Source organism: Calidris pugnax, unplaced genomic scaffold, assembly GCF_001431845.1.
Source record: "Calidris pugnax isolate Ruff unplaced genomic scaffold, ASM143184v1 scaffold18, whole genome shotgun sequence".
Lineage (NCBI taxonomy): Eukaryota > Metazoa > Chordata > Aves > Charadriiformes > Scolopacidae > Calidris > Calidris pugnax.
This window is the reverse complement of record NW_015090812.1, coordinates 1,940,945-1,962,430: the sequence shown is the minus strand read 5'-3', so window position 1 is coordinate 1,962,430 and position 21,486 is coordinate 1,940,945. Positions and strand designations below refer to the sequence as shown.

Below are 21,486 nucleotides of genomic sequence, written 5' to 3'. Positions count from 1 at the left end.
GGGTTCACGCCAGGCTCTGGACATGCTGAAAATGTCGCTCGCACAGATGATGACTTGTGTTTAATTTGCTGTTGTGGATGGGCCTGAACCAAACTCGTTTGTTCCAAACATCTCTATATTTAGGAGTTTTTGGCATCCCGGTCCAGATATGACTCAATAGTTCTCTGTGTTCCAAAGAATAAGTATTAGGTTGCAAAGGTGGGAGTCGTTATGTAAATGGGATAATGTAAAGAAATATCTATATTAATACTTTTGTTATGCCTTGGAGTTAGAGGTTTGCCAAGGCTTAAGTGGACTCAGGATGAGCTGGACACATCCAATTAATATAAGTAATATAATAATATAAGTGACTTTTCTTGAACAAATGTGACTGCTCGGTGCACATTACAGCTCTTGAGTGTTCCAGCTCTTCTGTGTCTGGTCCTCGGAGGCTGAGAAATGTGTCTTCGAGTGTTGAAGCCCGCTCTTGCTTCTGATTTTGTTTCATACTAACTAAATAGGTTCTGACTTTCAGTGCTTCTGTCAGGGAAGTAAAAAAAATATTGGTGTGTGTTATTGATGGATATACAAGCCCTAGAAAAAAAAAACCCAGAAGATTAAATTAAGAATTATGTGTCCATAGGCAAAATAAGTGCACTGGACCTCCCAACTCTTTCCTGATGTCACTGCTGTATTCACAGTTTCTGTATCATGGAAAAGTCTTCTAAGGCTTCTCTCAGTGTGGCATCTGAATTTCTTCCGTTGCTGCCGTAACAAACACCTAAGGAGTTCTGCTGCTTCTCCCTCTTGTCCAGAGGAAGCCAGATGTACAGCTTCTCATGATGGTTGGGTGCTTGCTCAGGTAGGGAGGTGGAAGAGCAATGCCTTGAGCTGTGCAGTTGTACTTTGCACTTTGAGGACATACTGTGGGTTTTGATCAAGGTGTAATCCTGCTGGGTTATAAGGAAAGGAAATGGGACTTCCTTCCGCAGTCTCCTACAGAACCCTTAATGCTATTTAAATGTTTTGTGATTCACCTATCGTCACATAACCAGTCTCACTCCAGGATATCTCCCGAGTGACTGGGATTCACCACTGGCAAATAAAAAGGGGAGGAGAATAGTGGCATCAAGGAAGATTATTCCAATCCCTCTTGTGACTTCCCAGACTGGGAAAGAGAGGCAGTTCCCCCTGCTCCTCCACAGCTCTCTGCATGGCTCACCACGATCTCCACCTCCACTCACTGCACAGGGCCCCTAAGTGGAATTCTTCATTCCAATCTCTTGCCGTGGTGAATCAAGCTGCTATTATACTGCAGTGGAAGAAGCCAGGTTTGTCCCATTTTCTGAAATGCTGTGCATTTTGATTTGCCCACACATGGAAGCAGTAGGCAGCATAACGCAAGCGTGGAAGAGGCACAGTGTACTTCATGAGGATCAGCTTAGCATGTTGGATCAGTGACACTTTGCAGCATAATACAAACCGCTTATTCTTTGTCACAGCTGTTCTCCCAAGCATTTCAGGCATACATTCACCCTCAGCGTGCAGGAGATTTACGTATTTCACTTCCATTGACATGGTAGAAGAGACCCTCCTCACTTGCAGATCTGTTCTTTTAATAGGCATCCAGCACAAATGGGAATTAAGTACATGTGTGTGTCCAACCGAGAGTAGACCAGAACCAGCTGTAGGCACAAATAACTGCTTAGGAGGCCCATTTTTTTGTGCTGATTTGGTAAGTCACAGGACAGCCAAATCTTCCTTTTTAGGAATGGGAAGAACAGGAAAAATAGGACCTCATCTTCAGATTGTATCACCCGTAGAAGAGGAGAGTCAGCAGGGAGAGAACTCTCCGCATGAGGTTCTCCTCTCCCTGCTGGAGCAGCTGGAGCAAATAAGGTTCATCGTGGGCAAACGTGAGCTCATTTTGCCTCTACTCCAAGCTGGCAGAGAAGCCAGGGTGTTTCGGGCTCTGAGTCAACGCTGTGATAACTTGCTCGCGTGACTGACTAATTGAAGTTAGAGATCCTTCAAGATACTGAACGTCTGTGGCATAGACTTGCTTCTCTCAGTCTTAGTTGTCTTGTACTCCAAACCTTTTCGAATCATTAATCTAAGTCAAATGCGTTGCAAATGGTCGAAGGACAATGCGGATTTTGGGAGAGATAGGCAAGACCCTGGGCCCATTCTCACTATCAGGAGATGTCGAGGTGAGTCACCTGCGTTGCATGATGACAAGGCAAGCACAAGGAACATGGTCCTCAGCAAGGTCCTTTTAGAATCAGCCACACAAAACGTCGAATCTTAAAGACAAAAGAAAATGGTACCGGGAGGAAAGACGTGGCAACGACTGAAGCCCTTAATTTGATGCCAATGATATCTCAGAGTAAGCCATTTCCCAGAGGATTGTCAGAGATGTGAAATGAATTTGTAAGAGCTGCTTTACAGGCGTTTGTGGGCACACACACCTGCTTACAGCAAGGGAAAAGACAGTGCGTAAATGTCTGGAATATTACATAAAAGCTGTCTGGTAGACTAGGCAGAGCAATTAAAATCCATCTCGCTTAAACGAACCCTGAGTGCAGGTCAAACAAATCTAATTTTTATTGTTCCTTAAGGAGATGTCTGTATAGGAGACAAAAGGGGGATGCAGCCGTCAGGTTAAAAAATCAAGATGCCTTTAAAAAATTAAACGTTCACAATAGTGCTACGGCAAGCTAGATAAATGATATATTACAGCGATGGTTTAAAACTAATTGATGACTAATGGTGTAATGCATTTGTAGCTACACTGATCTATTATATATCTTGGCCAAGCTGAAGGGACACTTCAAGGAGAAAAATTGCTAACTGTTTTAACCTGATGGAACTTGGGGAAAAAATAGTTACTTTAAGAGATAAATGGAAAGGTTGTGACCTCCTAATGTACATCTGGGTCTTGCAATGCAAAATCAAATTATCATTAAAAAGAATGTGATCTGTGATGGAATTAAAACCACTGCGAATGGCCACAGCACAGAAATTTCCGTGGAGAAATACAATAGTGCAGTTTGAGCTGGGACCATTAGCCAGGCTCAAAAGCTGCCTGGCTAAAGAACTGGTGTAACAAGTTGGTATGGAATTGTTTTGCTCTGAAATGAAAGTTGGTTTAATTGGAGACTGCAGGAAAAATGTAAGCATATTTACAGCAATTTACATATGTAAGACATTCTATAAACATCACTTAATTAGTGTATAAATAATTAACAATTTACCCTAAGTTCTGAGTAACATGTGTGTCTCTGGCTCTTGGAGGGGAGACAGGAAGCCTCGTTTTCCCCTCCTCATTTTTGTCATGCCTGAGGCTCGTGCCCGCTGGGCTTTACCCTTACGGTTGGAATTCAGAGAAGATGTCAGTCAGGCTCTGCTTATTTTCACATCTAATTCATGCAAAAACCAGGTTTCCTCCTGAGGCGGTAAACTGGCCCAGATTCGCTTCAAAGTTTGGCCAAGGTTCAGCGAATGACTCACTCCAGCTAAAGGTACATCCATCTTCCTGGCTGAAAGACAATATGGGAAGTGTTGTCAAAGAGCAGATAGATACCTCCCCAGAACTACAGCTTACGGATTCAGGACCGTAGAAACCAAAAGTCATGGCTTGTTTCGTCCCCTGGTTTCCTGTTACCCAATATTGAGGACATTGAGTGGGTGTAATAAGAACATCGTTACTCAACCCAGAGCCCCAGTGTGGGTTTTTGCATGCTAAACAGCCTGCAAATGGCTGGGATGGATGGCTGGAAGCTGAGCTGGGAGGAGCTGCAGCCCGTAAGCCTCTGTGGTCATAGGCTCTGTGCAAAGTTCTGTGGAATAAATAAGGTGAGAGGTTAGAAATGAAGATAATACTTACGGGCAACTGCTAAAATATGGATTACCTTGAAAAGGCCGTGATTAAAAATCCAAAATACCACTGAGATCCTTCGCCTTACTCTCAACTTCTGAACTGGTTCCTGTAAATAGGAGTATGATATGAGAGAGCAGTCTCGGAAAGACAACCCTCACCACAGGCGATGCTAATTTTCATCTGGTTGTAAGTGTAAGTTAAGGTAGCAAGAACACGACCAGCCTTTGATAGTGTCTGAGAGCAACATATTCCTCCGTGATAAATTAACCTTCCAGTGGGAAGGGAAATGCTTGCAATACCAAATTGCAAATATTTTGTACTCTGAAGGATTTGATGTTCCAAAACCCCCAATTCCTCTATATTATTTAAGCTGTATGTTAAGCTTCTTCCTTTGCATTCTTTCAGTTTTGGTTTGAAGCCAATACAGGCAGCAGCTTGGAAAAAGGAAAAATAGTTCTCTAGCTCAAGATGGAGCAGCTGAAGTCTTAATTCTAGAGGTCTTTCTTGTAAAGGGAGACACTATGCATAGGTCAAAATTTTAAGTTATTCAGATCATGGTGCTGGTGTCAGTCTTCAACATTAGAAACTCAGAGACACAAGTACCACTGAGCTGGTTCAGAACATGGATTTTCTCAAAGGATGGGAGACAGTCACAGCCACAGCTCTAGCTGGGGTTTCGTTCCCTTCACTGACATATTCAAACAAAACCACTCTAACAGATATTTTTCCTCCTGTATCAAGGTGACTTCTTAAAGCTTGGTGCTGAGTAAATAATTCTTGGATGGGCATTTTTTTAAGGGAGAAAAAGTGCACAAATACCTTTAGATGAGACTTTTAGCTGCCAGTTAATTGAAAAGGAAAATGAGGAAAGGGAAAAAACCTGCGTAAATGAGAAGCATAGCATTAGCCCATCAGATTGACCGCAATAGGTGGTTGAAAAGGATGAGGTTGTATTCTGGAAAACTTGCTTTGTTCAGTAAAAGCTTCTTCTCCCTCCTCCCAATTCTTTAGAGGTTACCTTAAGATTTTTTTAGGGGGAAAAATTGAGATATAGCAGTAGAATATACAAATCGATGAGTGGACAGAGTGAAAGCATCATTCCCTTTGAAAGCAGCAAAAGCGAGTAGGTATAGAGGTGGTAGAACCCCTTGGCCTCCCTCCCAAAACCTGCCACCAGCTTAGGGGAGGTCTGTACAGGCCTCCATGGTCTCAGCAGCCACACGTAGCTCCTTTGGGTAGGGTGCCCATCATGGTGGCATCATGCCCTGTGCTTGTGCTGCTGAGCCTCCATGGCCAGGATTCCATTGAAGGAAATGTTTGCAGCCCAGGGGATAATTATCTGCCATCCTAATTTTCCTGTCCCATCTCTCCCAAGAGGATGGCTTTTCAGTGTATGTTGTGGTGATGGAGACAAGGTGTCAATTAAAACATCCCATGATATTTCCATGATTACAACATACTGTAGGGAAGGAAACTGTTCTCATGTTTGGATCAACAGTCCTGGCAGTTCTTGGACAGGGTGGAGTTATGTACCCAGTCTCATATTCCTCCTACCTTTGAAACAATCAGAGATAAAGCAGTATAAAATAGGAGTGCAGTTATCATTTATTTCCTTCCTCAATCTTTTATCTTGCTTTATAACAACATTTCTTAGCTGTGGCTGACAGAAATGGCAAAAACTATATCTGATTGCTGATGTTTGTTGTGTCTTGCTTTTTATTTCACTTTCAGTTTTTCAGACTGGTCAATGATTCAAGAAGTTGATTAGAGCTGTTATGGTTTTATCATTGCTTCAGAATGACAAGCTGTAAAATCCAAAGGTTAGCAACCAGAATGTGATTTTAAAGAACGCTTAAAGCAGTTTTCTTCTGGTGCTTGTGCTTAACACTGGAAAGATCTCTGAATCACAGCTGTCTTCCATGCCAAAAGGTTTTTTAACTTTTGTACACAGATTACTATACATATTTTAATGTACTGATAGCATTTGCTTCATTTGATTTATAGTAAGGCTTTATGATTGTCAGATTAGCATAAGAATGCAAGTAGTAAATTTAAAATGTACCTTTGATGGGTCAATTATGTTTACTATCATTTTCCATGTTTTTTCCTAATATTATGTCAATAGTCTAAAGGAGTTTTTGATGTGATGCACTGAATATTCAGACTCTGGTACATCATTTACCAGTTCACTGCTGTCAAAAGCTATCGCATCCTTCTTCCCTTTTGACCCAAGCTTGATTAATCTTTCAATAGTTTTGGTTCTGATATGGTTTTGAAACAGTGATAATTTTCTCAGGAAGCCTTAAGTAAGAATGTAGACATCTGTTTCTGCTGTTTGGGCAGCTCAAACAACTGCAGAGAGGAGGAATAATCTCCCCCAGCCCTCTGGCAGCATCACATTTCCCCTGTTCTCAGCCCACCCCCCGTCACGGTGCCCGGTACGTGCAGCACTGGCAGGAAGAGCTGGGGAGACTCCTGTTTTCTGGGTCATGATCTATGAAGCCACATGGTTTCAGGAGAGACCACATTAGCTCCAGGAGGAGGGAAGCGTTACAGCTCTTTTTCTCTTGATTCTGCACAGAAGTCAGAAGTTTTCAACATCAGTGAGAGCACCAGTGTGCGTGTTCTGATTTCCATCTGTCTCACAAAGCATAAATCCAAAGCACTACGTGAGATCAATCATACCTGAAATATTTAAAGTGACCTAAAATGATGGAGAATTAACATCTTACATTTTTCTTCAGAGTTCTGACTGGTGCAGCAATTCTGTTAATCGTATATTATGAGCTCAGGCAATACATTTAGTTTGGAAAATAGATTTATATAACAAAGATGAAGCGGGATTAACTGGATCCACAAATGTCTTTCTACTCACGGCTACCTAGAATTGTTTCATTATATTTCTTTGGGGTTTAGCCTGTTTTGCTGTGACCACCTACTGGCAATGTGTCTGTACAGAAAGAAAGAAAAAAAAAGCCAGAAATTCTATCGTGTAAGCAGTACAAAATAAATCCTGTGACATTTTCTAATATGTGAATATTTCTAAATGTCAGACTGAAACATCCCTCCAACGGTTTCTTTTACAGACTTCCCTTGTTCCAGAGACTTGGCCTGGAGTTAGGAGGAAACCCCATAACTGTCCCTTAAAGTTGAATTGCATCAGTGTGGGTAAGATGTTGGGCCAAATTCTTTAATGGTGTAATTCCATGAAAATCAGAAATCCTACACCAGGGCTGAATCTGCCCCGTGGTAGAAATTTATGTCCCTAGAGGCAAGACTTTTGGAAACAGTATCATATTTTAATTATAAGCAGACAATTTGTTTTGGGTTGTATACAGAGCATGGAAATCTAACTGCTATAGGGACTAGCTACATATATGGTGATTTTACTCCTATTTCTAGCGCTGTTTGCTTTATTTGTGTATGACTTGCAGGTGGCTAAATGATCCAACAAACTTCTTTTTATGCACTTGAACGAGCCCCCGTTGAATTTAAGATTTTAAAAGATTACAGTGCTGGGTTTAGAACATCATTTGTCCATTTTGCAATAAGTTTAGGAGAAAGGCCACATGTTGGTTATAATCTGGGAAGTACAGATTCCAGTTAACAATCTTAGCCTTGGAGAACAGACAATTATATTTTTTACAAATGAACAAATGCCGATGTTACTTTGCCTCCCATGACTGTCTTCACTGGTTTCTGAATTCAAAGGGCAAAATAGGATCTGTGTTTCGTAGAAATTTCAGGCACGGCAACAGGTCACACTGATTGCATTGAGCCTTCACATAAGACTCAACACAAGCTGATAAGGGAAACCTTATAACGCCCTTCCAGTACCTAAAGGGGCTACAAGAGAGATGGGGAGGGACTCTATCAGGGAGTGGAGCAATAGGATGAGGGGTAATGGTTTTAAGTTGAAAGAGGGGAGATTTAGACTAGATACCAGAAAGAAATTCTTTGCTGTGAGGGTGGTGAGAGCCTGGCCCAGGTTGCCCAGAGAAGCTGTGGCTGCCCCATCCCTGGAGGGGTTCAAGGCCAGGCTGGATGGGGCTTTGAGCAACCTGGTCTGGTGGGAGGTGTCCCTGCCCAGGGCAGGAGGTTGGAACTTGATGATCTTTAAGGTCCCTTCCAGCTCTGACCATTCTATGATACTATGATTCTTCAACCCTTCTCCATGCTTTCTGGATTTTGGCATCCTTGTATGATATATCTATCACCACTGTAACAAACTGCTTCACGTACGCTAATCATGTCCTATGGAAAAAGTCTCGAAAGGATGTTGTAGAAAAATATTTAACCTCTCTTAGTTATTTTTCATGAGATGTAAGGTATTGTGAAATTTAAGGAGCTCGACAGGTTTTCACAGCTTGGCTTGTGGAATTCATTTTCCAGCTCGACAGATAGTGATTTCACGATTTTGCACATCTGGATTTTGCTCTAGAGTTATGATGGACGATGTCTCTGGGAACTCTGCCTCCCAGATGGAGCAGGGCAGTTTGTCTGCTCCTGGTCAGTGAGGAGCCCAGCCCTGTCCATGAGCTGTAACCTGCCTGCCCTCACCTCCAGAGCTTCTGTTCCACCAGGCAAAGGCTGCACAGCTTTGGTTGGCCCTGACATCAGGGATCTCAGGAAGTACTTGAATATAAATGTTAATGATAAAGTCATATTTTTAATATTTAAAGAGCGTAAAGGGATATGCAAAAGTTGCAGGAGTATCTGTGCTGTGTGTTAATGGCTTCAAGCTGGAGGGGAACAGATTTAGATTGGAGATTAGAAGGGGGTTCTTCACTGTGAGGGTGGTGGAGCACTGGAACAGGTTGCCCAGGGAGGTGGTTGAGGCCCCATCCCTGGAGATATTCAAGGTGAGGCTCGACGAGGCCCTGGGCAACCTGGTCTAGTTGGGGGTGTCCCTGCTGACTGCGGGGGGGTCGGACTAGATGACCCTTGGAGGTCCCTTCCGGCCTGGGAAATTCTATGATTCTATGATTCACGGACTTAATCTTTTCTGGGGAGAAAAAAGAACATTTTCATATGGTGGCAACACGGATGGGTACGGCAGCAATGTGTGCAAAGACTATTGAGCACCGTCCCCAATGCACTGCAGGACTGGGCTGCTTTTCTGGCCAAGCATTTTGGGAGGGTGGTGGGGGTGGTCTTCTGCTTAACCTCATCTGTGGAGATCTGGCAGTCTTCCCAGAGGGGAACCAGTTGATGAAAACATGACTTTAAGCCAGAATGTTTTCAGCATTCACACCACGGAAGGCGAAGTTTATAAAGGTGGCAAAAGTCACGCAAAAGTTGTCCTATTTTCCTACCAGGATCAGGTGGTGTCACAGAACTTCACTTATTCTGATGGCATCGGCGCTGCGGTTTTGAAAGAAAAATCCCCGCGCCGTCTGGAATGCTCAACTGTTGGGTACCAGAATCAGAAAACATCCTGCCTGCCCTGTAACGTTAGGAAAACAGAGCAGCCCCGGCTCAAGTGCCAAGTGGTTTTTTGGAAGGCTCATTCCCCGGAGAATAAAGGATATTGGTATCCAGCCAAGAGGGCAGGCAGGAACAGGCCCTGGGCAAGACGCTGGAATTTCGGTGGAGCCTGAAATATTGTGTGCTTGTTTGTATCGGCTTCTGACTTTTGTATTAAAAGGTGAGGTACCCAAAACATAACGAAATGGGTCACAAATTGATAAAATCTGAACTGTTTTTCTAACTATATTTAGAGCCGTGTAAAACAGGGATTTCCCTTTTTGGCTGCTCTAGTATCTAACAGTAACTTAATATCTCTGTTAAAAACAGAAAAAGTCCCCTGAAGGAAATTTCCTTTTTTTCCTATTGTACACTCAAAAATCCCTTCTTGTTGTTGCATAGTATTCAGTTGGTTTTTGCTTCCCTATTTCCCTGTTTGAATGAATAGTCCTAGTCCTGGTGACTCAGGAAGCAGAGTCCAGAGTATTCCCCAGCTTCTATTTCCTACCCCAGCGTTGGACTGTTGCTTAAACATGAAACTGAAAACCACCCTCAGGTGCTTGTACGAAGCACATGTTACATGACCCTTTATAAATCTTTCCTTCCCTTCAGTTGTTATGCTAATCGATACCGAAGTAAGCGGAATTTTTGAATGCTCACAGATCCATTTCTGCTTCCGTAAGTAAAACAATTTGCTGATCCGCTTGTTTTGTTTCTGGTACATGGATTGGGTTTAGATGAAGTTTTCTGCATAGAAATTCCTGAAAATTGCAAAAGAGGAGGAAGAGAAGGAGGTTGTGTTTATAGATAGATTTTATATTATTCATTTCTTCTTTGCCTTAAATTTAGAAAGATTCGAGAGATAACAGGAGCTTCCACCTCCTCTGAAAAAACTTAGGTAATGTGAAGTTTTCTTAGTTATGCTACTTACACCATCCTTGCCCTTACGGAAAGGATACTGGATGAGAATATATGTCCCCACAATCTGTCTTATATGTGTGCTGAAGTTTGGCACTGAACCTGCGTAAGAACTTATCTTTTCTCCTGCGGCAGTAGTTTCAGTTACCAAAATGTACCCACACTTTCTGATTTGGGGCCCCAAAGGAAGCCCCAAAGCCGTTTCTGTTCAGCCTTTGGAGCTGAAGTTCACCACGCTGGACTGGAAGATCTTGTCTGGTAGATGTGAGAATCTTGAATGACTGGATTCAGAAATGCCAACAACTTATTTATTTTTCCAAAATGCCCTGCTGACTGCAACACGGGGCCCAGTGCATTTCCAGCATGGCTGTGGTGGGCAATTCAGCAAGACATTCTGCATATGGTTTTCTACTGGGACATCTCAGTTGTGCCCATGTGGACTCCTGAAATGATGGTTCACAGGGGCATTCAGCAGCAGGCTGGGAAGCTGGGCCAGAGCTTGCATGCAGGGAGGCCGAGAAACGTTTTTTGTGTTGATCTCAAGGGAGTGGGACTGGATCTTTATTTCCTTGACAAGGCTGGGAGAGGTTCATTCTGTCTCTTTCCCCTTCACACACATATTTTCTTTTCTTTATAGAATAAGTCATTTGTCTTTATCTCACCATTCACCTTTCTCTTTGATTGCAGTTAATGGAATTGTCACCTTTATGTACTCATGTTCCATTTCTCAACCTGTCTGGACTTTGGCCTCCAAAGGTTACCACTTGCTAGTGAAGTAATATGATTAAGTGAGTCTTTTTAGACAGATTTATGCCAGATTTCTTCTCCAGCGAGTGTCACATCTAGTCTAGTTCTGCAAAAGAGAATATTTCAAAGATGCCAACTGTCATCTAAAACCACTAAATTGTTCTGCAGCGCTGGTGGAGAGGACTGCAGGCCATCTCAGAGCAACGCTGATTTACGCTACCTGAAGCCCTATCCCTACAGCTTGAAATACGGGCTTTTGTTAATAACGAAAAAAAAGAATGTTTCCGTCTCACAGAAAGCACATTTAAAATGGAATTTTCATTTGTTACTTTGTAATGAAAAGGCAAAAGGGTGTATTCTAAGCGAATCTGTCCGCAATCTTGGAAAAAGAAGGTTATTTGAAGCACTAAGATCTGAAGCAAAGCTACAACAGCCACACTCCAAACAGAAAAAAAGTGGTCTTGTGTTCCGTTTGAGCTACATACGACTGCAAGATATTTTCAAGTTTATGGAGAGATTCTGAAATGAGAGAGGATTCACTGCACATGTATCTACTCTTCCTACATTTGATACGAAGCAGAAATTAATCATCATTATTCTGCACTAATATAAGACCTCTTAACCCTCAGCTTTCAGAATATTTCAAAGGAGTAATGAATTAAGCCTCATGTGGTCTTGGGAATAGGTGATAATATAAACTTTGATTCTTTCATTTAAAAAGAAAGCTTTGATTTTGGAGGCTGGAGATCTTGCAATTGTTCTTGAAAATATCTTAATTTGTCATGCCTTTGGAAAGAAACCATGTGAGTGCTAGAGAAGTGTAAGGAAATGGAAAAATGTATTAAGGAAAAGTTAATACATTTGTCTGTACTTACAGACAGACAACTTTTTTATTGGTTTTCTATTTATTGGAGCAGAAAGACCTAAATCAAGGTAGTAATGTGATATAGGTGTAACAAAGGCAAAATTGATCCCTTTCTGTAACTAAAAGGGTGCACAGGGAATTATTATTGCCACTGTACAAGTCACCAGCAAGACATCGCTCTGTACAGTCGGCGTTAGGTTGGGCTATGATCACTTGTGTTCAGAAAAGATGAATTCTGACTGAAACAAGTGCTTATTGAGAACCCAAAACTTGCTGTCATGAAAGACAATGTAAATGGTTAATGTTTAACTTGGCAAAACAAAAGTTAAGAGAAGATTTAAGTGGTGCCTACAAATACACTGTGGAAGGAGGACAAGTATTATTTATACTAAAAGAAAGTGTCATCAATCTATGAATATACAGAGTGCAGAAATAATGAAGTTTGGTTTTAATGAATAAAATAATAGGACTCTGGAGCGAAACAGCAAAGAAGGGAGATAGCGGGGATGGTGAAGAGCAAGAACTATAAGCAGGAGCTCAGCACGTGCGTGGCAGGGTTTATAGGATTTGGTTGTCAGGGGTAGTAGAAGCACACTCAGGTCCATTTCTCTGGGCTTCACTTCACTGCTTTTTAGTGGAACACAACTTTTTGGTATATCCATAGTCACAGTGCTCTGTTTTGGGTCACTGAACTAACGCGAAACAGCTTGTTTGTGCCTTTGAACCCTGTGCTTTCTCCCCGCGGTGCAGTCCCCTGGTCAGGCTGGTGGCCTCACACTAGGATTAGTTCCCGTGGGCCAGCTGCCCACGTGCCCGGACCGGTGGGATTCGGATCGGGATGCAGACGTCTCAGAAGAGAGAAATTTGCATCCCACCAGAGGAGGCACAGACCTCCTGGAGAGCAAAGCAGAGCACGAGAGCACTCATTCCCACCGTACAACGAGCTGACATGGAATTACAGTCAGGAGGGTGGTGGTTTGCTTTTTTTTTTAATAAATCTATCAAAGAAAAACATTTGGACTAATGCAAGAAAACTCTAAAGACTTCAGTTTTATGTCCTTTCCTACCCCACCTAGACGCAAAGTATTCCCAATGGAAAGTCGATTTTCACCCAGAAGATTTCGGTTTTGCAGAAGTGGTGTTTTCCATCAGAAAATCACTCCAACGGAAAATTACTAACTGGTTCTAATACAAAGTGACTAGCGAAGCTCTCAAAATGATTCAGTGGCAAAGCTGGAATGAGAACCCACAGCTCCTGACCACGAACCCTGTGCTCTGACCACGAGACAACACTCATCTTTCCCTGAGCAAGGTTGTTCCTTGCAGTATTTCTGCCTGGGCCAAAGTGGGAAAACTCTGGAAATGTTGCAAGACGGATTTGTGCTACAAGATTTCCTGCTGTAGACTATTTGGGGGATAACGGGAAAAATCCCTGGAGGCTCCCAGGGGCCTCTTGAGAGATTTCCATCAGCTCCTCCCAACGTGGGTCATGGAGGGACGTGGTGGGGTCTGGTCCTGCCAGCGCCGGAGCGTGCAGCCTCTGTTGGTCTATCTCTCTCTTTTCAAGGGATGCTTTAAAATGATGAGCGGGTCCTACTGCCCTGCCCTCCACTTTAAGCAAACCTTAAATAAAATCAGGGTTTATTCCTCGCATCAGGAATCTTCTAACTTTTCGGGTAAAACGCTCAAATGGAGTGCTCACGGCCACCGCTCACGGCTTGCAGTCCTGTTTTATTTATTTAAGAAGTGATTATGTATTTATGGGTCAAGGTGGGGGATGTTTCAGACTGTCCTCGCTCCAGACAGCCCCTTCTGCTTGTTCCCTTGTATTTGAGCCTTCCCCTGGCTCTCGGTGTGGCTTCTCACACCGCTTAAAAGCTAAATGCCTCAGCGACCCCCAGTATTTCTACAGCCGTGTAAGGCCACAGGGCTGAGAAATACGATTTAGCAACAACCCTTGAACAACAATAAAAAAAAAAAGGGAGCTAAACCTCCTCCGTGTTTCTGTTTTATTTGCTTTTAAATAAAGGAGAAATACGATTCCCTTTCCGAGGCAAAAAAAAAAAAATAATAAAAAATTCCTGGTATCAGTTGAATTCCTGACAGGGCACGGTGCGGGCCGGGCTTTCCAGGGCAGTGCAGCTTTGACAGCTCTGCCTAACACACTGCAGATCCCTCTCACGGCGCTCGGGGCCAGCTCCGCAACGCGGGCCCCTAAATGCAAACCAGATGCCGGCACCGGCCGGCGCGGCCTTCAAAGGCGAGCGGGGGAGGCTCGGCCTCTCCCGCCTCCCCCTTCCCCGCCCCGGCAAGAAGCAGGGGGGTGGACGGCAGCGCAAGCGCGGCCTGGCCGGGGCCGGGGGTGGAGTGGGGGGGAAGGCGGCGGGCTTCCCGGCAGCGGCCGGCGGTCAGGAAATTGCCCTGTCAGGAAAAGCGCGGCTTTGTGTAGCCCGCTCCCTGCGCAGCTAATATAGTGTTTCAGTTTGGACAAGTAAGTGACCGGCGCTCGCCAAGCCCCGGTGGCGACTGAGCCGCCGACGGGAGGGCTCCCCTCCCTGCTCTCTCCTCAGCCGGGCGAGGCGGGTGCCGCCCCTGAGGGGGCGCGCGCTGCCTCAGCCCCGCCGGCCGTTAACGGCCGTTAACGGTGGCGGGCCCGGCCCGGCCTGGCCTCCCCTACCCGGCCCCTCCGCGGAGCTCCGCGCTGACACGCAGAAAACTCCTTCTCCGTGAGGTTGAGAGACCGTATCGCGTTTGCGGTGGTGGTGGTTAATTAAAAAAGCCTGTGGTGCCTGTGTGGAACACCCCCCCCGCCCCAGTCTCTTTCCCCAGGGAGCCCCTCACGGCTGCACCCCTGGGCCTCAGGCAGCTCGCCCCCGGGCGTGTGTTGGCTGTGCGATTTAAGTTGCTCCGAGTTCTTTTCAGAGCCTGGTTTTTGCCTAGCTGGTGAGGCATTATAGGATTTACATTCCCGTCTCCCTGCTTGGCTTCCCAAAGTTTGCTTTTACTGATGTTTCTCAACAGCACAGCCTATATATAACGCTTAAATTTAATGAGAATGGGTCTGCCCCCTTTTCACAGGCTCTTTGCGTTGACAGGCCCCAGGCGCTGCCCGGGGAGGCCCTTTTGAGTTTTTGCAGGGCTGGGGTAGGACCATCGCCTCCTTCCAAGGCCTCCTCCTGCAGGCGGGGGTCACCATTTTCCCCGTGCCTTTCCTTGAGCTTTAAATGGCAGCGTTCAGGTGACCTGACGTAGGCAGATAGGACATGTACATCACTTACATACTTGCTTAATCCTCCAGATCCCTGGGAGATTTCCTTAAATGTATTTTTTGCTTTTACACACGTTGGTCGTTTCCAGTCTGGTATTGCTGGCACTGGAGTCCTCTCGCTGCTTGCTTCTAGTGCTGCCTCCTTCCTCCTCTCGCAGCTCTGCTTTCTCACACCTTTGCAGCACTGTCTCCTTTGCAGGGCAGTTGCTCCTGCGTTCTCATAAAGCTTGTGGGCTGGCACGGAGCCCACCCCAGTAACCTGGTGGAGTTTACTTGTGCTCGGCTCCAGACCTCTCCGTGATGGCCGTGTTCCTCACTAGTGACGTGCTCTGCAGCCGTGAGGAACTGGTGACCTTGCAGATTTCTTTGCTGAGGTGCCTGGGACTTGTTAGCTAGTTTAGTAAATTTAGCATCAGTGCCTCTTCTCTGGAGAACACAGGAAAGAAAGGTTAGGGAAGGAGAGGAGAGGGCTTTCTCATCTCCGAGGTTCTTAGAAAGTAACAAACAGACATGTTACAGTGAAGGTGATCTCGTTTGTCATCCTCATGTCTTCCCTCCTCCTGGAAGACCATTTACTTAATTTATTGAAATTAACTTTTTTCCTAAATGTACTTGAATGTAGTGGAAAAAACATACTGAAATTTTAAAGTGTCTTTAAATGTTAATAGCCCCCTTTCCTTCAGGAAAGGCATATGGCAACAAAAAAATGGCAGGTCTTTGTTTTTTGTTTCTTTTCTTTTTTTTTTTTCCTGGGAAGGGTGCCTGGGATAGGAAGATGAAAAAGGAAAACAGGAGGAATTGGGTTCTTGTAGGTACAGCTGTTCCCAGCTGTAAGAATCAGGGCAGAAAGAAATTTATAGTGTCAGGAGAGACTAAATAAACTCGTACTATGCTGGGAAGTTTTTATGTGTATTCTTAGCCACTTTTGTTACTCTGTTCTGTGTTTCTAACAGTCAGACAGCTAACTTATCATTTGAAACTGTTGGTTCTTTGAAAAAGTCATCCTTTTCCCAAATAAGGGTTCTTACCCATTTTGTTTCTTGTACTTCCTCAGTAAGTCTGCCTTCTCTCTTCCATAAGCCGTTCTTCCTTTAGCCATTCTTTTGAGTCTGTTAGAGGCTGATCTGTTTCCTGAGAACTAGTAGATTGACAGGAGAGGTTCAGAATAGCTCCCCTGTGAGTTCCTGTTTTGTATCCAGGGCTTTTCTAATGACTCATGTTGAAATTTTTCCTTGCCACTGGAATATCAAAGAGCCTGGTGTGCAAAATCAACAGTGGTGGCATGCCCTTGGTAGAAAGGTGTTTCTGAGATTCATTTTCAAAGGGAAATCTCTGATAGGTATTGTCTGTTTTTTTGGCTCTTGTTAATACCTTTTGGCTGGTGTCTTGAGCTGCCTTCGGTTTCCCCTCTGCGTTTCCGCCTGTGAAAGGGAAAGTACTGGGACCGTTCATAAAGTCTGAAAATTTGTGACCTTCAGCTGTTTGAGGCAAGCAAGCTTACAAGCTCTTCACTTCCGAGATGTTTTCAGAAAGTCATTGAAGGGAACTTACACAGAGGTGTTGGGCTGATACCCTTTCACATTTATCTTTGTGGGAGTTTGAAGTTACGAGACTTACAGGATTGTTAAGAAGGCAGATTTTGCATTGGTAAAACCAAACAAACAAAACCCCCCAGCTGTGTATGTAGGAAGAAGGAAGAGAACACACTGGGCTCAGATAAGCAGATGTGATTCTTCTTTCACTGTAAAAAAGAAAGGGATGCAGACATGTACAGTCTATCTACATAACTGATTTCTGTTCAGAATTTGTGTTTCTTTTAACCTAAGCTAATGTGCAACCTCACTTCCTCCTAAGTAGTTGTGACAGGGACTTTAGGGCTAGTGTTTTTGGAATTGCAGCCCAAATAAATGTTTTATTTTAAAATTAGAGATTACTTAGGGCTGTCATTCTTCTCGTGCTTTTACTATGCAAGAGTGAACAAATACTGCATAGTAAACTGTAGAACTGTAAAAATGTTTGCTTCTGGGCTGAGCATCTTGAAAGAAGTGGTTTACAGCATGTCTTTAAAAATTGATTTCACTGTTGCATCTACTACTGGTCTAAGTGTTCCAGTATCTGCCAGGAGTAATTATAGACAGTTGGTTCAGATGTTGCTACAATGTGCAAACCTTGATGGGAAATGCAATGGATTTCAGCCAGAATGCTAATTTTGATGTTTTGTCATTTCATAAAACTGTGAACTCAGAACAAATAATTTTTATACTGGTCTGCTGATATGTTGTCACACAGCTAGGGCCAAATTCAACCTTGGTGTAGCACTGGAATCTACAAATGTGATCAGAATATGAACACTAACCTAAAGCTGGCCAATTTAGTAGCCACAGTAACATAATGGCTGTATTTACCCAGGAAGTGTGTGGTACCCTGTGCTGCAGCTCGTGGTGCCGGGGCTGGTTTGCTCCAGGAATGCTCATGTGCTTATAGTTACACGGACTGTAATTGTGCCTTTAGAATTGCCTTCTAGTCCAAGTTATATTTTGTAAGTTAAGATTGTTGTGCTAGGGATATGTTTACTGTGTGCTTTTTTCTTTGTGTGGGCTGTTGGTTTTTTATTTTTATTATTTGCTTCTCCAATTCTGTTATCATAGAAGAGAATGAAAAAATACAAAAGTCACAGGAGAGGAATCTGCCTCTCTTTTACTGGCAGTGAGCAGAGATTGTTCTTTCTGTCCAGCGTGGGGTAGGTTAAAATGATAGAGATAGAGGAATAAGAAAGATCTTAAAATTAGATTAATAAGCTGATGGATCCAGCCACTTGGATCCATCAGTCATTTTGGAGCCTGTTGCCTCCTTTCAACTAGTCATGAAGCTGTTACAGCTAGAATTTATGTAATAATCAGATGGCATTTTTTTCCCCCTCACAGTCAATGTAAACAAGATAGTGTCTTCTTTCAGAGCTTCAAGCATTCTGCAGTGTCATTTGGGACATGTCTGTCTGCCAGATCATTAGCACAGCCTTTAGGGATGCGTGCAGCAGTGGTGTCAGAGGAGGGAATGGATCTAAGTGGGTTGGTGTGTGTGAGTTTTATGCATTGCTGTTTTCAGGGTGTGGAGAAGAAAGGGTGCTGCTATGTACTCCCTTAATTCCTTAGGTTTTTCTGTGTGGGGATTGTGTCTTGGCATAAACAGATCGACATTTCCTCTGTTTGACGAATCGTAGGTTATGGCAAGCATTCAACATTTTGCAGACATGTGACTGCACCTGTGATGTTCACAAGTGTCAAGAGTTTAATCCTGAACTACTAATATGGCTGGGAGTTTTGCCACTGACTTTAATGGATGCAAGATCAGACCCTGCTTCTTTAAAAAGCCCGGTCCAAGCAGGTCCAAGAGAGCCCCGGAGGGATTTGGAGCTGTTGGGTTTCCCCTGTAGCATGTGTCTCCTCGTTTCATTTTGTGTGTTCACGTGGCTCTTTGCTCAGCCTTCCTTTTTCCTGAGAGCTCCTCTCTGCAGCTGTTTCCTGCTGTTCCTGCTGCTGGACGAGCAGTGAAGCAGAGAGAGAGCTGAACTAGTTCTTTTGTGTAGCGTGGGTACAGGCTGGGGAACAAATGGGGCAGCCCAGTTTACTGCTGTCACGTTGATGATCTTACAGTGATATTCCTGGTCTGTCGGGGCAGCCTGGCTGCTTTGCAGGGTGATGATCTTACAGTGATATTCCTGGTCTGTCTTTGGTCTCCCAGTCCCTGACGGGGCAGCCTGGCTGCTTTGCAGGGCGTGCTGTGGCGTTGGTCTCATGCCTGTTGCAATGCAGAGCTATTAGGGCATGCAACAACTGTGTGGGCACCTTGATCTTCCTTCCAAAGAAAACCAGGGTGAGCAGTAGCCTTAAGTCTTCTCCAAGCGTATAGTTGGGAGGAGCTCCTGGATTTCTGTCTTTGGACACACTTTGAGGGCCGGTGTAGTGGGAATTGTTTTTCTACCGTGAGCATCTCTGCAGTCTTACGAAAAGAAAAAAAGCAGTCTTGGGATAGTTACTTGCTGCTTATTAGTACTTATTATTGCCACACCCATGAAGAGTCAGAGAGCAGAAAAATGGCTTTTCACTTACCTGACCATGTTAAGATTGTGAGTTCAGCTCATCACCCATGGTCTGTAAATAGCTGCAGAGAGCCCTTCTGGGGACAACTCAGAAGGCGATGTAATTATGACTGCACGGAGAAGGTAAATACAGAGCAATTGCTTGATGTCTCCTCTGGCTCAGGAGCTCAGGCACATCAAACAAAACTAGCAGGTGGCACGCTCAGAACAAATGAAAGGACTTTTTCTTGCATTGTTTACACAGAACTTTATAACTTATTACCGCAGTAGTTTGCAGTTGCAAAAGTTTCCCTGGATTCAAAAAGAGCACAAGCAAATTTGGGGAGGAAAAAAGCCTTCAAGGTCTGCTAATGCTAAAGATAAAATTTCTGGCTCAGGAAGTGCCTCTGCTATAGATAGCAGGAAGAAGAAGGTGTCTTGGGGAAGCATCACTGGATGAAAAGGGGCAGGCGTGTGTTTTTCTCATGGCTTTTGCTGTTTGTGGCAGGATACTGTACTAATTGGACCTTTCATCTGACCCAGTGTGGCCATGATCTTTAATCAGGGTCCAGAATGCTGTTGCTCTTACTTTACCAACAGTACTATGGGCTGTATCTGCCAGTGCAAGTTCAAGAGAGGAGTCAAGCATCAGTTTTCTGTTTTAGTACAATCTCTTCTAGAGCAGATTATAACGAAAACCAACTCTGTTGTACATTTAAGAGCTTGGTATTTGTTGACACCGGTCATGCTGACATCTTTCTGCTCTTCGTGAGTGAGATATCTATGTAGGCACTAGAAGCTGAAAATAAATAAATTTTGGATCTCATTTCTTAGAATAATTTGCTTAGTCATTTTCATTTCTCTGCTAATTAGTTACACCAGGAGAAATCGGGATATGTCTTACTTTATATCAGAGCAGGTGGAAGTAGTTTGACCTGAAAGTATGTAAAATACAAAAGATAGAATTAAAGGGCAGAAGGCAGCGATGAAGTAATGGCTTTGTCTTGGACACTGAGAGAAGGGGGGGAAAGATATGGAGAGACATTACAGAAGATTAGTACATCATGAATTATTTATAGAGAGAAAAGGAGATACTAGAAAGTAGTAGAATATTTTCAGTTCTGTGTTGGGATTTATTGAGACTATGTTACAGCATTGGGGGCGCAATTAGGAAGGTTTTGATGAACAATCTAGGTATTATGGGACTGGGAGCTGGGGTCTGACTTTCCTACTAAAATGAGGTTTCTTCCACTATTTGAAGCTGGTTTTCCTTGTTCTAAGATGTGAGAAAGCTCTACAGAATTTACCAGACAATGGATGAAATAGTCTGGAAGTGTTTGGATTTTAGTGAAGAAGCATACTTTCTCCAGCTTAGTTTTTATTTATTCCAGTTTTGTTATTGTTAACACAGTCCTCACATTCCTGAGACAGAGATCTCCTGCATGTACGTGTTTCTGTTTTGGGAAGGGAAAAGGGGAGATGAGGTTTGCTTTTATTCCTTGTTTTTGTTTTGTTTGCTGTTGGGTAGCTGAAAAATAAATTCTTGATGATAGTTATAGCATAGTCCCTTGGGCATTTAAGGTTATTATTCTATATTAGTACTGCCCTTCAATGCGGTGTTAGAATTCTCTGTCTGCTCCCACTCTCCCACGCAGACATGTGCTGCCTTTGTCTCTTCACATCCAAACAGGAATTAAAGATCCTGGAAGAGGAAAGGGAGTTCACTGTCTTCAAGAAGAGATTGCCATTCTACCACCACCACTTCTATTAGTTTACTGTAACCTTACAAAGCCAGCAAAGTGCTGAATTTCCAATATAATGTCAAAAATGCTTCTTTCATTTTATCTCCTTTCTACAATTGAGAAGCAGCTTTTATTTAACATATTTAGATTTTTTCACACTAAGATTTTGAAGCCTAATTTGAGTCTGTTAATCTTTTTCTCGGTAATCCATAGAAAAGCACAGCTGCACTACTGAAAGCATACTGTTTATCCATGATCTCTGGGTCTGGGCAACCTGCAATGTTCCAAAGGTCAAAGTTTAAAACAGACATGCGAGTCCTTCATAATTCCTTGTATTTAAGCACACGATACCACCAAATCTGAACTTGCTGCTGATAAATACTTCTGCTGAGCTTCTGCCCACGTGCACGTGAGTCTGCATCCTTCCTGTACTGTAGCTGTAACAGAAAGGTGTGTCCTGGTGATTTGATAACCATGAATTAAGGTAGGACAGTCTGAGTTGAGTAGTTAGTTGTAATGAAACAATCATCTGGTTACTTAGTC

The 21,486-nt window shown here is 43.6% G+C and overlaps 1 protein-coding gene across 14 annotated transcripts in view; it reads left to right on the top strand.

The window, feature by feature from the left end:
• Positions 1–21,486, top strand: part of FGGY (FGGY carbohydrate kinase domain containing) — a 355,269-nt gene that overhangs the window by 196,139 nt on the left and 137,644 nt on the right. For 4 of the 14 annotated variants that reach the window (XM_014939095.1, XM_014939091.1, XM_014939092.1 and 1 more), the window contains one exon: positions 6,946–7,027. The exons of 7 other annotated variants lie outside the window; for them this stretch is intronic. The gene's annotated coding sequence lies outside the window, so the exon portion shown is untranslated. Of the gene's footprint in view, positions 1–6,945; positions 7,028–14,258; positions 14,347–14,517; positions 14,587–21,376; positions 21,394–21,486 lie in introns of those variants that run through there. 3 more of the 14 variants (XM_014939099.1, XM_014939100.1, XM_014939101.1) reach the window with 3 other exon arrangements.